Source organism: Anser brachyrhynchus, assembly GCF_964034855.1.
Source record: "Anser brachyrhynchus genome assembly, chromosome: 14".
Lineage (NCBI taxonomy): Eukaryota > Metazoa > Chordata > Aves > Anseriformes > Anatidae > Anser > Anser brachyrhynchus.
The window spans coordinates 10,416,350-10,428,869 of record NC_137709.1 but is presented as its reverse complement, the minus strand read 5'-3'; the positions used below and the strand labels follow the sequence as shown (position 1 = coordinate 10,428,869).

Here is a 12,520-nt window from a genome sequence, read left to right as displayed (position 1 = left end):
TGTTGCTAGCTCTTCTGTAGTTGTTTGTGTTTGTTTAAAAGGCGAGCGGTGAACTAAGCTGGTAGCTGAAGCTGCAAATGGGGTCTAGTTGGATTTAAGAGTGTTTGACACTGTCACCTTCTTCACCATGTGACGTGAGAGGGTGTGAGAATGGGTGACGTGGATTAAGAAGAGTCAGATCATGGAAATGAGACCAGAGTGGTGGAAAGCAGAAGAGATAGAAATACTGTGGTGATTTGCTCAAGGACAGTCTCGGTCCTGCATCCAAGTGGTTTGGGAGGAGACAGTGCTGCTGCAGCTGTGCTACACGTGTCTGCAGAAGATGGAGCCTGAAGATGACCAGGGATGGAGGGGAAAGGAGCGTGGTGGGATTCCTGGAACTGGGAAGGAACTGGGTTGAAAGATCTGTGTGGGAGCAGAGCTGGGGGAAGCTTCACTGCAGCCTGTAGTGTTAGACCCATGCAACGTGCACGGCTGAACTTGGCTGGTGGATTTAATGGGCCACCCTTGCAATATATTAGAGAAGGTGATGAGGGCGTAGAGATGAAGATACAACTGTTGTGCTGTTTCCCAGCAACTTATGGCTATGGTTCAGAAAGCTAAGAAGCGAAGATGCCAGTGAGTGATTTTTGGTAATAAAAAAAAAAAAGCTCAGGTCTATTGTTTTAAGAAGTCTCTAAGGTCATACATAATATGGGGCTCACTTCCACTGCTTGCAGCATGTTGTGGAGGAGGGGGCTGGAGGAAGAAAAGTAAAAACCCAAGAGAAATGAGCGTGAAGCTTGAAAACAGTAGCAGGGCTGTAGTCTTGAAGAGAACCAGAGAGGCATCTTGTCTAAATAATTTAAGATGCTTCAGCTGGCCTGAAAGGGTAAATAATGATCTGGCAAGTGGGAAAAGATTATTTTTAAAGAGCTGACAGTAACACAGCCTACTAGGAAGGGCAGTGGTAGCCAGACTGAGAGACTAATGTGGGCAGCGGAAGGAGAGGGTGTCTCAGGGTGGTGGGGAGAACTGGAGGCACCTTCCTTTGTAGGAGGTGGAGGCATGCTGAAACAACGATGCCCATGCCTCATTTCATGGTCTTTTGGAGCACTTGTTCTGTTTTCATATGCAGTTAACTTTGGGCAGTGGAAGTAACATTACAAAAAAAAAAAGAGGGAGTAAGTGTGGCCTCTGAGCTGTTGCTGTGTTGCTAAACCTCCACCATCCAGTGCTGGCTTAAGCTGGTGCAGGAGGCTGTAACTAGACAGAGACAAATATGAAGATAAGCTAGGGAGATCAAATAATGTGTCCTGTAAGATGCCAAGAGTGTTCTTTTACACAGAAGTGCTTAAATTCTAGCAAACTGTAGTCAGTAGTCATTGCTCTTGCAATATGCTTAAACTCATGTGTAAGCTCTGCTTTAAATTAAGTTGTTAGTGTGGAAATTGTGTATAAATGAGCACAGCAGTCATAGAAAAATCGAATGTGGTAACAGAGAACCCTGAAGTTCCCGAATAAATTCTGACTTATTTGTATATTTTCTGGAAACCAGCAAAACCTGTGAGCATTGTATGTGAAAGCAATGAAAGCACTGTCTAATATGAAAAATCTGCTTTAGAGAATCTTTATTCTGCTTGTTTTAGGGGAGGGACTTTGACAGGTAACAGGTCTTTCTCCATTCAGATTTTGAGGCAGTGGCTGGCTGGTGAGGTTTCTGGAATCAGAAGGACACGAGGGTGAGCCAGGGAGGTCATACAGATGTCTGTGGATGGTTCATGAGGAAAGAGAAGTAGGAGAGTAAGGGTGAGGACAAGTGGAGCCAGAGAATACAGCTGTGAGATAAAGGTACAAGGAGGGTGCAAGTATTTGTTACACCTGGGGCTGGACTTTTTGGCAACATACTTGAGAGTATGTGCATTCAGCATGTAAGCTGGGAGTATTAAAAAAATACTGTGTTATTGCCTCCCATGTGCATGTAGAATCTGCCTGCAGAATCTCAGGCAAATCTTCTCCCAGTCTGGAGGTAGCTTTGGTTTCACATGTATGGTTTTTGAAGGGCCACCTCTGTCAGCCACTATGTGGTATTGCTGTAAAATACGAAATAATAATCTTGCTCCCTGAAAGCCAAATCAAACCACAGGACAGATCTGACAGCTGTCCAAGCAACTGAAAACAATCAGTCATAAAACAAATGCCTAAGTCAACAAATAGAGAACCAAAGAAATATCGAGTGAGATTAATCACTATCAGTTGTTCCAAGATTTTATAACAAAGGGGGCAGGAGGAGGGATTAGTCTTGCAGACTTCACACACTTTTTTTCTTAAGGGCAGCAGTTATCCAAGTCAGTAAAAATGAGGTAATTATATTGCAAAATTCTTTGGATGAGAATGAGACTTATGTTCTAAAATCCGAAGCTACACTTACCCACAGCAGAAAATTGCTGGAAATCAGGAGAATAGCAGCTTGCATGTTTATTTTTCCTAGAAGAAAACAATTGACTCTTCAGAACTCATTTTGGAGTGACTGAAAACAGATGGTGGTGGAGATGCTTTGCAACCCAGAAGCATTAGGGTGGTTATGGATTCCTGGGGGCTTGTCGTGCTTGCCTGCCTCAGGCTTAAACTAATTCAGACTGGACTGGGAAGCAAAAGACTTTTCAGGAGGCAGGAATTCTCAATTGCTGATTTCTCATACTGAAAGAGCAGGAACGCAGCTTTGTTCTTTCTTCTGCTGTGACTGTTAATTAGACTGTAATGTGCTAGGTGCTGGCAGGGCTGACCTTGGCTTTCCCAAGTCCTGCGAAATTCTTATTTAAATTCTGTAGCTGGAGAAAAAGGGGGGCTCTGGACAGAAGCCTGAAAAAGCAGGGTTCCCAAAGATCTGTTGATACAGTTCAGTGGCAGCAGATCATGCTGGGAAATATATGTCAAAGTTAACCTGTGACACAGTAATTCTAGGTGTACGTATACTTGTAATAGCTTGACACAAACAATGAAAAATCCTTCTGTATGCAAAGGCTCTGGGGGGGGATCCTCCATTGTTTCTGGGGATCCCCTGCTCTAGAGGGGTTCAAAGAGGAAAGACAGGCTTGTGCTGTGGAGATAGTTTTCTTCATCAGAATAAAGGTGGTTGTTAAGTGTTTGAGGAAAGCACCTTTTCCTGTGATGCTTTTTCAATGTTAGTACACAAAGAACTTGAATTCTTTCCAAGCGAACAAGTATGTGCATTAAACGACAGTCGCCCTGTTTCTACTTGCCAGAACATCCAAATGAGGCTCACTATTTTTATATCAACCAGTTAGGACAGAGACACCTATACAATATCTCTTTCCATAAGCTGTAGTACAAAGACATGGAGATCCAATTTGGTGTATTAGTCCTCAGAGTTTCTACATCTGTGACTTGCTGCATGACTTTTACCGTTCTGTCAATATTATATTTTACCGTCCTTTCCAGAACTGGGTGCTGCTGCAGCTAGTTGTGCAGCTAGAGGATACTCATGACATACTCTGATCCAGGATAGTATTTAAATAAATGCTTAATAATTTCAGGTTGTGAGTAGTCACACTGGATTAACAGGAGCTCCTGCATTTAGAGGCTAGCTTGTGCATCTGTGCTTTGTATCAGGGAGCAGGTGCACATTTTCGGTGCTGTTTCTTACAAAAACTAAAGTGATGCTGTGGAGAGATTCCAGATCAAACTCAGTTTTCAGGCCAGACCTATAGTATAGCAAACTCTGCCTGGGATCTGGAGGTGGAACTGTCACTCTTCTGTCGCTTTCTTCATCCTTAACTTAAAGGGTGGAGATGGGTCAGGCCTGCCTGTCACTTGCAGCTTTGCCCATGCTGCAATCTCTTGGGGCTGTTGCAGACATCTAGGGTTTGAGGCAAGGTTAATTAGTGTAAAATCTGACCCTTCCCCCTTCCCTTTCTCTCTCTGAAGTCACAGCTAAGCCCTCACCCCTTTTTATTTACCTTGCATCTTATCTTTTTGTTCTCTTCTCTCCAGGAGTCCAGTTCTCTTCATGGCTTCAGTCTCCCTCCTTTCTCTCTTGTCCTATTGTCATGCTGAGCCTTTGGGGTTCTTACTGAGGAAAGGTTAGAGTGAAAAGTCCCTGCAGCCCAGATCTCACACAATCTCACTTGAGCTTAATCCAATTTGTTTTTGCAGGGAGTTTTATAGCCAGGATGGGGCAGCCCCGGAGCCTCTGAAGAGCAAACCTGGGCTGGCTGTACTGCAGTACGCTCCTGCCTTGTGTTATCACTGGCTTGGTCCTTAACCTTTGTGGGTTAAGGTCTTTAAATGAACTAAAAATGGATGGAAAGCCTGTAGAGAAATGATATTACGTTAGTTTTCAGTGGAGGAAGAAGTGAGGACCAGGCAACTAGAGGCAGAGCAGCATATGTACATCCTCAGTGGTACTGAGGGAGTGAACAATTCCTGTGTAAGCTACGGTCCTTGGAGGCTTCTTCAGAGCTCCACGTCCTCTTAGTGCCACCATTTAAATGGGCTCCTGCTGGCTCTTGGGCAAGCTGGCTGCTTCCCCTACTCTGAGGGGTCAGAGGGAGTGACTGTTGGTATCACCCGTTGATGTTGCTATTTCAGGCTTTTGAACACTTTGGTGGGGATGGAGACTGAAGAAATGGGAGAAATAGTATAAGACCATATGCTGCCTGCATCCTGGTAGTATCAGAAACCACAACTTATGAGTTTTGAGATCTTAAATTATCTAAACGAGAAGTCTGAGATTAGCTGGGTAGTAAAAGCATAGGGGCTAGACCCAAACCCTGCTCACACCGCAGTCTGGACTTGTGGTGGTGGAAACTGAGGTTTGTAATGCAGTTAGGGCCCATCTCTCAACAAATAGCTCTTCAGGCACTTGCTAACTTAAAAACATGGCTAGAATGCTTTGGATATGAGGAGTACTCTATCCGTGTTTACAGAGCCTTGCAAAGGCATGAAATAGTGTTCCCTGCGTTAATGTTCCATTTAATAATAGCAGTCTGCCCCTCGAGGTAGTCCATTTCAAGACATTAATTGAACTTCTTGGGTGCTCAAGGTCATTAACCTTTGACTGTAGCTCACACCAGAGGCAAAGTAATAACTCAGATGTTCTCCCCGGTGTGCCTTATTGCTTAAGCACACTGTAGGAATGCACTATATCACTGGATAAATCATTCACCACGATATCATCAGAACGGCTGGTTTGCCATTTAATTCTACCGGGGTACAGAATGTTTCAAAGCATGGCAATTAACATTTTCATTGACTGGAAAACTTAATTGAATGATGTACATGTGTTTTTTTAAAAAAAAAGTGGGGAAGGAGAACAAAAGGAACAGTGAGCTGCATGTTGGCAGGTAAGTCTGCATCCTCCCCCAGGCAGGTGCCTTATCTGCGTGGTGTGCTTACTGTTATCTCTGCTGGCCTGGACCATCTGCCAGGTCTTAGCTCTTACCATGCTGGAGGTTTGCAACATGGTGTTATAAGGGAGAGAACTGGGATGTAGCTGTGTGTATATCCAGAAAATCCAAAGAGATCCAGAAAAAAATAGAGACACCTTAGACACTAGGAAGCTTATTTTTCTCTACATTTTTCCTGCTGTCTGGAAAATTCCTCTAGGGGATGTTAGGTTTGAGTATTTTTAGAAGTAATTTTAAGCTGAGAATGTTAGTGGATTTGCTAGCTTGGACCAAAGCTGGTAGTACTTCCTAGGGTAAAACTTGCTGTCAGCATTGTGAGAGTTGAGTGTTCAAGATTTCCTTGCAGGTACTTTCTGGACTGCTGTAGTGAGCTATAGTTGGCGAAATCACCAAGAAAATTAGTTAAAATATGTATTCACAACTCCTCATTCTCACTACAGCTTAAAAAAAAAATCAATCCCTTCTTCAACACCCCTGCACCTCCCAGCCCTGCTACTCTTCTTGGCTCCCTAATCCCTGCCCTAAGCAGGGGGCTTCCTCTGCAGCCCACCTGGCTGCTCTGGGCACCCCTTGTCCTTTCCTCTCCTGCCGGCTGAGCCCCAGCTGGGGCTGTTTGGAGGTTCTCAGACCACTGCATCCTGACACAATTCTGGGGCTTTCCGCGCTGAAATGCCTGCAGAGACTGTTCTGGGAAGAAAAGGGCTCAGCCTGTCCAAAGCCAGAGGCAGGGAAAAGTCCTCCTCTTTGACGCCTGCTGATTCCAAGAAGTAGCTTTGGCCTATCCTCCTGCAGAAGCTGTCTCTGCTGGGGCCCTGGTGGATGACCACACGAGCGGTAGGCCCCAGTTACTGGTAATGCTTCCCAAAGAGAGGGACTTGGGTACCAAGTAAGATCAAAATATTCTGCATCTTTCTGTGTCGGTGTGACCTTAGAGCAATGTGACCAGAGGGTGGAGTTCCCAAAATACGTGACCGGTAGCTACAGTCCTGAAGGAATCCAGAAACCTCCAGCAGTGTGCATATGAGCAGGATAAGGAAGAATGTGTAGCTACTGGCTTTATTCTAGGACACTGCCGTCCCTTAGTCTAGCCTAAACCTGGTGCCAGAGCAATGAAAGAGTAGAGATGAGTCTGAGGGAGCGTGGAAGAACATGAGCTCACCCTGGAGGTCTTAAGCTGCCAAGGTTTTCCTGAAAAGGGAGCTGATTTCATGCAGGCAGAATACAAGGACTCGAATGTCCCCGATAGGAAAGTTTCTATTAAAAAAACAAACCCAGACGAACGCTTTCATATTAACGTAAAAATTCTTCTGTTTATGAAATCAACTCTTTAAGGGGGGTGGAGGGGTGGGGGCAGAAAAAGAAAAGCTGTTTGTTAGCATAATGAAATCCAGACAAATATTTATAGCTACTTTCAAGTGGCTTGTTCTAACATGAGTCGACTATCCTTAATACCTTCCCTTTAACACCATTAAGCATCTCACTGGCACTCAGAACAAATTTATGAATGTCTTATAAAAGTCAACAAGCCGCAGGAAAAAAATAAATAAAGAGCCTTGTGCAAACAGTCCTTCATCACAAGAACTCAAACAAAGAAGGTCATATTCGTCATTTGTTCAGAGAGAGGGAAGCCAAGAAGACTGATGAAAGATGACACAAGACCTGGCTGACTTTAAATCTCCACCTAAGAGCAGTTTCTGTAGGTGCTGCCAGGGTGGCCACACTCTTTGCAGGCTGCTCCCCTGCCACGTCTCGTGGTCTGGTGGCTGCTTTTCTCCTCTCGAGCGTTGTCTTCTGCACAGATGCAGAGGTGGGGGGAACTGCAGGAATCTGGCCTGCGAGGCCCTGTGAGGAGGGGGGACTCCTGTCTAATGGGAAGTACGGTTTGATGGGTTTAATAGAAATAGGCAATGGAATTTATATTGTTGGAGCCCATGAAGCAGGTGGGTAGGCTTCAAAACAGAGGAGTTGGTGGCAAATCAGGTGGGCAAATGTGATGGTATGAGATAGTGGGTGAGCATGGCCTGAGGTAATGTAACTCTTCTCAGCAACGGCTCAAGAGTTGGTAAGAGGGGATTTGTGTTGGTAGTTGGTGGTTCCCTGTCATATTTAAGCACTCTGATACACACAACAGCAATTAATTAGGAGCTTATTGTGACCAGTGAGCCTTTTTTAATCAATTCTAGGAAGTTCTGAAGCTGGAAGGGAAACTTCCTGGAAGTGTCATTCTTTCGGTGACAAGCACACAGTGGAAGAGGGAAGACGCCCATGTGGTGGAGGTTGAAGCTGGGCTGAGTCATGGGCTGTGGCTGTAGGAGTAGGAAGGGCTGGGGCCTCATCCAGGGCAGTGAGGTTCAGCTCTGAGCATCAGCGGGAGGCAAGTCACCCCCTGCAGTGGGGAGAGGCTTGGGATGGGGCTCCAGCATGGTGCATGGGGGGAGTTTGCCCTGGGCTCGTTGTTTTCTGGCTTAAGGGAGTGTTAAAGCCTGTGGAGGGATGGGGACTGTGGGAGGAATATGCCTTGCAAGATGGGAGGTGGGAAGCGTTTAGACTATATTGCAGTAGGGTCATAAGCCTAGGTTAAATCTGGAGCTGGAGATATTTTTTTTAATATCATAGAATCATTTAGGTTGGAAAAGACCTCTAAAATCATCACCTTGGCTGGGGTTTTGGAGAAACAGATATTTACTGGAGAAAGTTCCTTTCTTGTGGCAGTTTTTGTTTCTGATGAATCACTGAATTGTTCTGCCAGCTTTTAAACCTGCCCTCTATTTTCACTTTCCCCAGCTTTTGGAAATCTGTTCAGAATTAAGAGCAGGGATTGTATTTTTTTCCTTCCCATGGTGAAGGAGCACGTGTGCATGCGGTCACATCGTACAAATTGCCAGTACAATGCAAGTAGTGCTGCATTGCACTGAAATGAGTCAGGGTCTGCCCCCATAGCAAAGCAGGTGTCCCACAAGGTGACTACGCTTACAGGAGACCTCATCTCTTTAGCCTACAGAGCTGTGCAGTGCTTTGAAACTGGAAAAATACACATCTTTATTACCGCTTGTGATGTTCCAGTGTTGAAGCTACCTGGCGAAAGGGCTGCTACCACCAGGCATCTCTTTGCTCTTGCTTGGCCACTGGCTGATGTCAAGCAGAGAAGGGGGCTCTAAGGTCCTTCCTAACCAGGACCTCGGCTTCTGAGCTGCAGGGATGCTGGATGTGGGGCAATCCAAGCTCTGGCTGCCTTGTAATGTGGTGCCTGTGGGATATAAGCTATCAACAGCCTGCAGCCCACAGTTTCCCTCCTCCAGGACGACATAAGCCTGATTTCTCTTGGTTTTGCTATCCCTGTTATTCGTCTGCAAGGTGAACTCAGAGGCTCTGCCACTGACCACCATGCATTAGACATGGTCACTGTTCCCTGTCAGGGTCTAACGCTGCCATTGAGGGCAGGTTACTTAAACATCAGTGGGTGTGTGAGGGGCAATGTATGTGTATATTCTCTAGCTCATGGAGCTTAATAATCCTGTAGAAAGGAAGCTGCTACAGGATGCTCATCATTTTCAAGCAAAACTGGAAGACTTATGCCCATGAGATAGCCTGCAAAGTTCAAGTGAAGGGGAGTGGAAAGAGCAATCCTCAGACTTTTCATAATTCACACAGAAAAGACCTGAAAAAATCCTCTGGCAAGGGATGATGAAAGAGCCTCATGGTTTTGAAAAGTTTTTTTTCCTAGGGTTAAAGTCTGCCTGCTGTGGAGTTAGACTTTCTCCTGCTCGGAACCCATGTAAAAGTTAAACAGTTCAAGAGTATTTGCTGCTGTAAATTGTTATCCAGAATCCTGGTGTTCTTGGCTATGTTTTATCTCTTATTCATGTCTTTTCCTTCAATATTTAAGGTCATTTTCTGTTTTATGGCATGACATAAACTGATAACAAAACCCTACAGCCTCAATAGTTACTTTAACCACTTATTTTCTTTTAAACATTTTGTCTTGCCAAATTATTGAGTCAGCTGTAATGACCTTGATGTAAACATGTACTTTTGAACTTATATGAGGATCAAAGGCAAAGCAATGTTAAATGGAGGCTGGAATCTGGAAATGACCCATGCAAAGTTGGCATCTGTCTTCCCTCTCCTTTCATTCATTTTTGCAGTGTGGAGCCCAGAATAAATTTGCTCATTTCAAAAGTGAAGAAAATGAATTTTTTTACAATTGCCAGTTCTGCAAACACTATGGTGTCTGAGCAACAGCCTGCCTCCTTTCTTGCTTTAGCATTGTCATCATCATGATAAATCTTTCACAAGTGACACAGGGAAAAAGAGCTGTGCTATTTATTTTCTGACCACTCCTTTGCTTGGATTCTCTGACCAGAGTAAAATGCTGGCCAAGAAAAGTAGTAGATAGCTCTAACTGCAGGCTGCAGTATTTCAGGAAGAATGCTTTGTCTGTAGTAGTCCTTGATTTCTTTGAGAAATGAAGAAGTAGGGGGTTCATCAGACTACTTTTATTCATTTCTGGATGAACAGAAGAACAGATCAGCTGGTTATCACTTCTAACAAGGCAGACAAACCTGAACAGCGAAGTTAGAACTTTGCTACGCTGCTCTGAAGAAATGAAGGATGAGTTGTGCTGGCAATGGAGGTTTTGATTCTAGTTTGTTCTGACTGTTGACCCTGGAATTGAGAAGGTTTTGGTAATTTACTAGGTGACATTTAGCTTTGCTTAAGATGACTTAAAATTCTAAACCAAATACTCTAGAAATCTTACCTGCTGCTGTGAGAATGTGCAGAGAAATAGAAGTCCTTTTCAGAAGTGCCCTCTGATTTCATGGACCTCCCTTTAAGTGCTCAGAGCATCTGCAGCTTCCCTTGGCTTCATCTGGAAAGGGAAGATGTTGGGGAAAACCAGGCCTGCTTTGTCCCTTAGGCTGCACGCTTGGAAGGAGGAGATGCATGAAAGCATCCTGACATACTTACATGTTGTGAGGGCAGTCAGGGCTGAAGCAGCACTAACAGTTTCCTAGGTCTCCTCCGCTTTGTCTTGCAGCCCGCTCTTGTCTGGTGGTAACAACAGAAGCTATCTGGGGTCAAGGACAAGAGTGCTTTTCTCTTTTCAAAGAGAAACAAGTTGTTCCCCCACCCCCCCACCCTCCTCAAACATCCTACGTTGAAATGAATAAGATCCCTGCTGTAGCTATCATATCTACTTTACAAATTTGTTGGGTTTCCAGTGAGTAAGTACCTATAAATGCTAAATATTTAAGAAGTTAATTTTCCAGGCTCTTAGTGGCATTAAACAGTAGATAGAGTTTATGGAAACCTGACTCTCCAGCAGCTATAAATCCCTAACAGTGACGAAAAAGTTGCTTCTTTTTTTTTCCAGCCACACGGTCTTTAAAATATTAACAGGATTTTTTAAACTTTATTTGGACCAGCAGTCATTTTTCCAGCTGTTGAGCTGATCAACACTTCAGTTTTTTCTTCGCTCCCAGCCCATCAGACACTCTAACATTTTTATTTTAGTTTTTAACAAGGAGGAAGTTTCGTTGGCTACTTGGTCTTATTCCTAAAAATACATATGAGTGTGTTTAAAGGAGGCTTGTCACCATTGCCTGGATTGTACAGAGGTCCTGTCTTATCCCATGGGGCAACATTTTGCAGGCATAAATACAGAAAAGAGGCTGCTGCTGTTGTGACCTAGCAATAAAATACTTCATATTTATTGTATGTGCAGTTCTGATATCAATGAGATCTGGCAGTGTAGATCAGATCTAAATCTTCTCAGGACACTGCAGTCAGTCCATGCCGTGGCATACTGATGGGACAGAGAAGGCTTCTGATACCTTTCCATCTGCCTCATGGGAGACCCTCTGCTTGCAGAACTCTCCCTGAAAATGTTCTCCCCTCCTGGTATTCTCTGCCACGTGGCCATTTTCCTGCCTTTGTCAGGAAGGGCGATGTGTCAATGGGCTGGATGTCGGTCAGAGTAGGAGAAAAGGACACTCCCAGGATTCTTGCCCCAGCGTATTCTCCAACTTGTTGGACCACATGCAAGGAACAGCTTCACTGTGTCCGTCTCCTGGTCAAGAAAACTGCTTGGTGTTGAAGGGGTGTGTGTGTGTGTTCATAGGGAAAATAAACCCTTGGGACTGGCCAGGATCCTGGAATTTCATGGTGCAGGGGAATTGTGTGCTGTCCATGCTTCAGGAACACCACATTCTTTCAAACTGGGTCTGTGGTGATGTGCCATGTATGACAGCCACCGAGAGCTCTGCATGCGCCGCTAGTGCTAGAGGAGGTGAAGGAGTAAAAGACTTGAGGTGATGGGTGAACTCAGACTGTATGTTACTCCCTAGTGCCTGGCTGCAGTTGGCTGTGTAGCACTAACGGTCCCATCATTTGCCTGTGAATGTTTTATAGATCTATATTGAGTTGGTTGTATAAAAACAATTAGCAAAGAGTATCAGTTATGTTCTCAGCTGAGGAGATTGCAAGGAGCAGACAAGAAAACTGGTGTCTGTAGTTCTCGCAGTGTTCAGCTCCTTTCTGGTTTATAAAAGGAGGTGTGTCAGGGAAATTGCACAATCTGGAACTTGAATCTAAAATGAATAGGGCTCACAGAACCAGATAATTCTCCTAAGGGAAAAATAAATACCCAAGGAAGTTAATGGCTCGGTATTTTGAGCACACGTTACCAGAAAATGAGAACTAACAGCCGTGGTTGGGTATGGCCCTTCTCTCCCCTGCCCAGCTCAGGGGTTAGAACATCTACTGATCGTGGCCAGGGGGCTTTCTTGGAGTGGAGCTCTAAGCCTCTACATATACATATATAAAGGAAGTGTATCTTCTAGCTTGGTGGTGGGAATGAAACAACGCATCAAGACAGTCACAGCCGGTGACAAGCCCCAGAGCCACCTGTGCCTGCTGGGTGCATTTCAGCTTTTAGTTATTGTAGAACAGGTTTAAAAATAAGCTGGCATTTACTGATGTGTATCTTAACTTTCTGCTTTCATCTCCAAGTGGATTCTTGGGCAGAACTCCCAAATTTCTTGGAGGAGGCCCTTCTTCGCACCCTCCAATACTGAACGCTTTGGGACCACAGTTCTGTGTGTTCTTACTCT

At 44.6% G+C, this 12,520-nt stretch overlaps 2 long non-coding RNA genes across 2 annotated transcripts in view; one reads left to right on the top strand and one right to left on the bottom strand.

Moving 5' to 3' along the window:
- LOC308177664 overlaps positions 1 to 12,520 on the top strand; it is a 32,660-nt gene that overhangs the window by 3,512 nt on the left and 16,628 nt on the right. The gene's annotated exons all lie outside the window — the stretch shown is intronic.
- On the bottom strand, positions 8,841 to 10,535 carry LOC308177668. The gene is made up of 3 exons (XR_013939296.1): positions 10,377 to 10,535; positions 10,168 to 10,278; positions 8,841 to 10,073 (listed from the first exon to the last, which is right to left on the bottom strand). It is a non-coding gene; the product is annotated as an uncharacterized lncRNA (long non-coding RNA).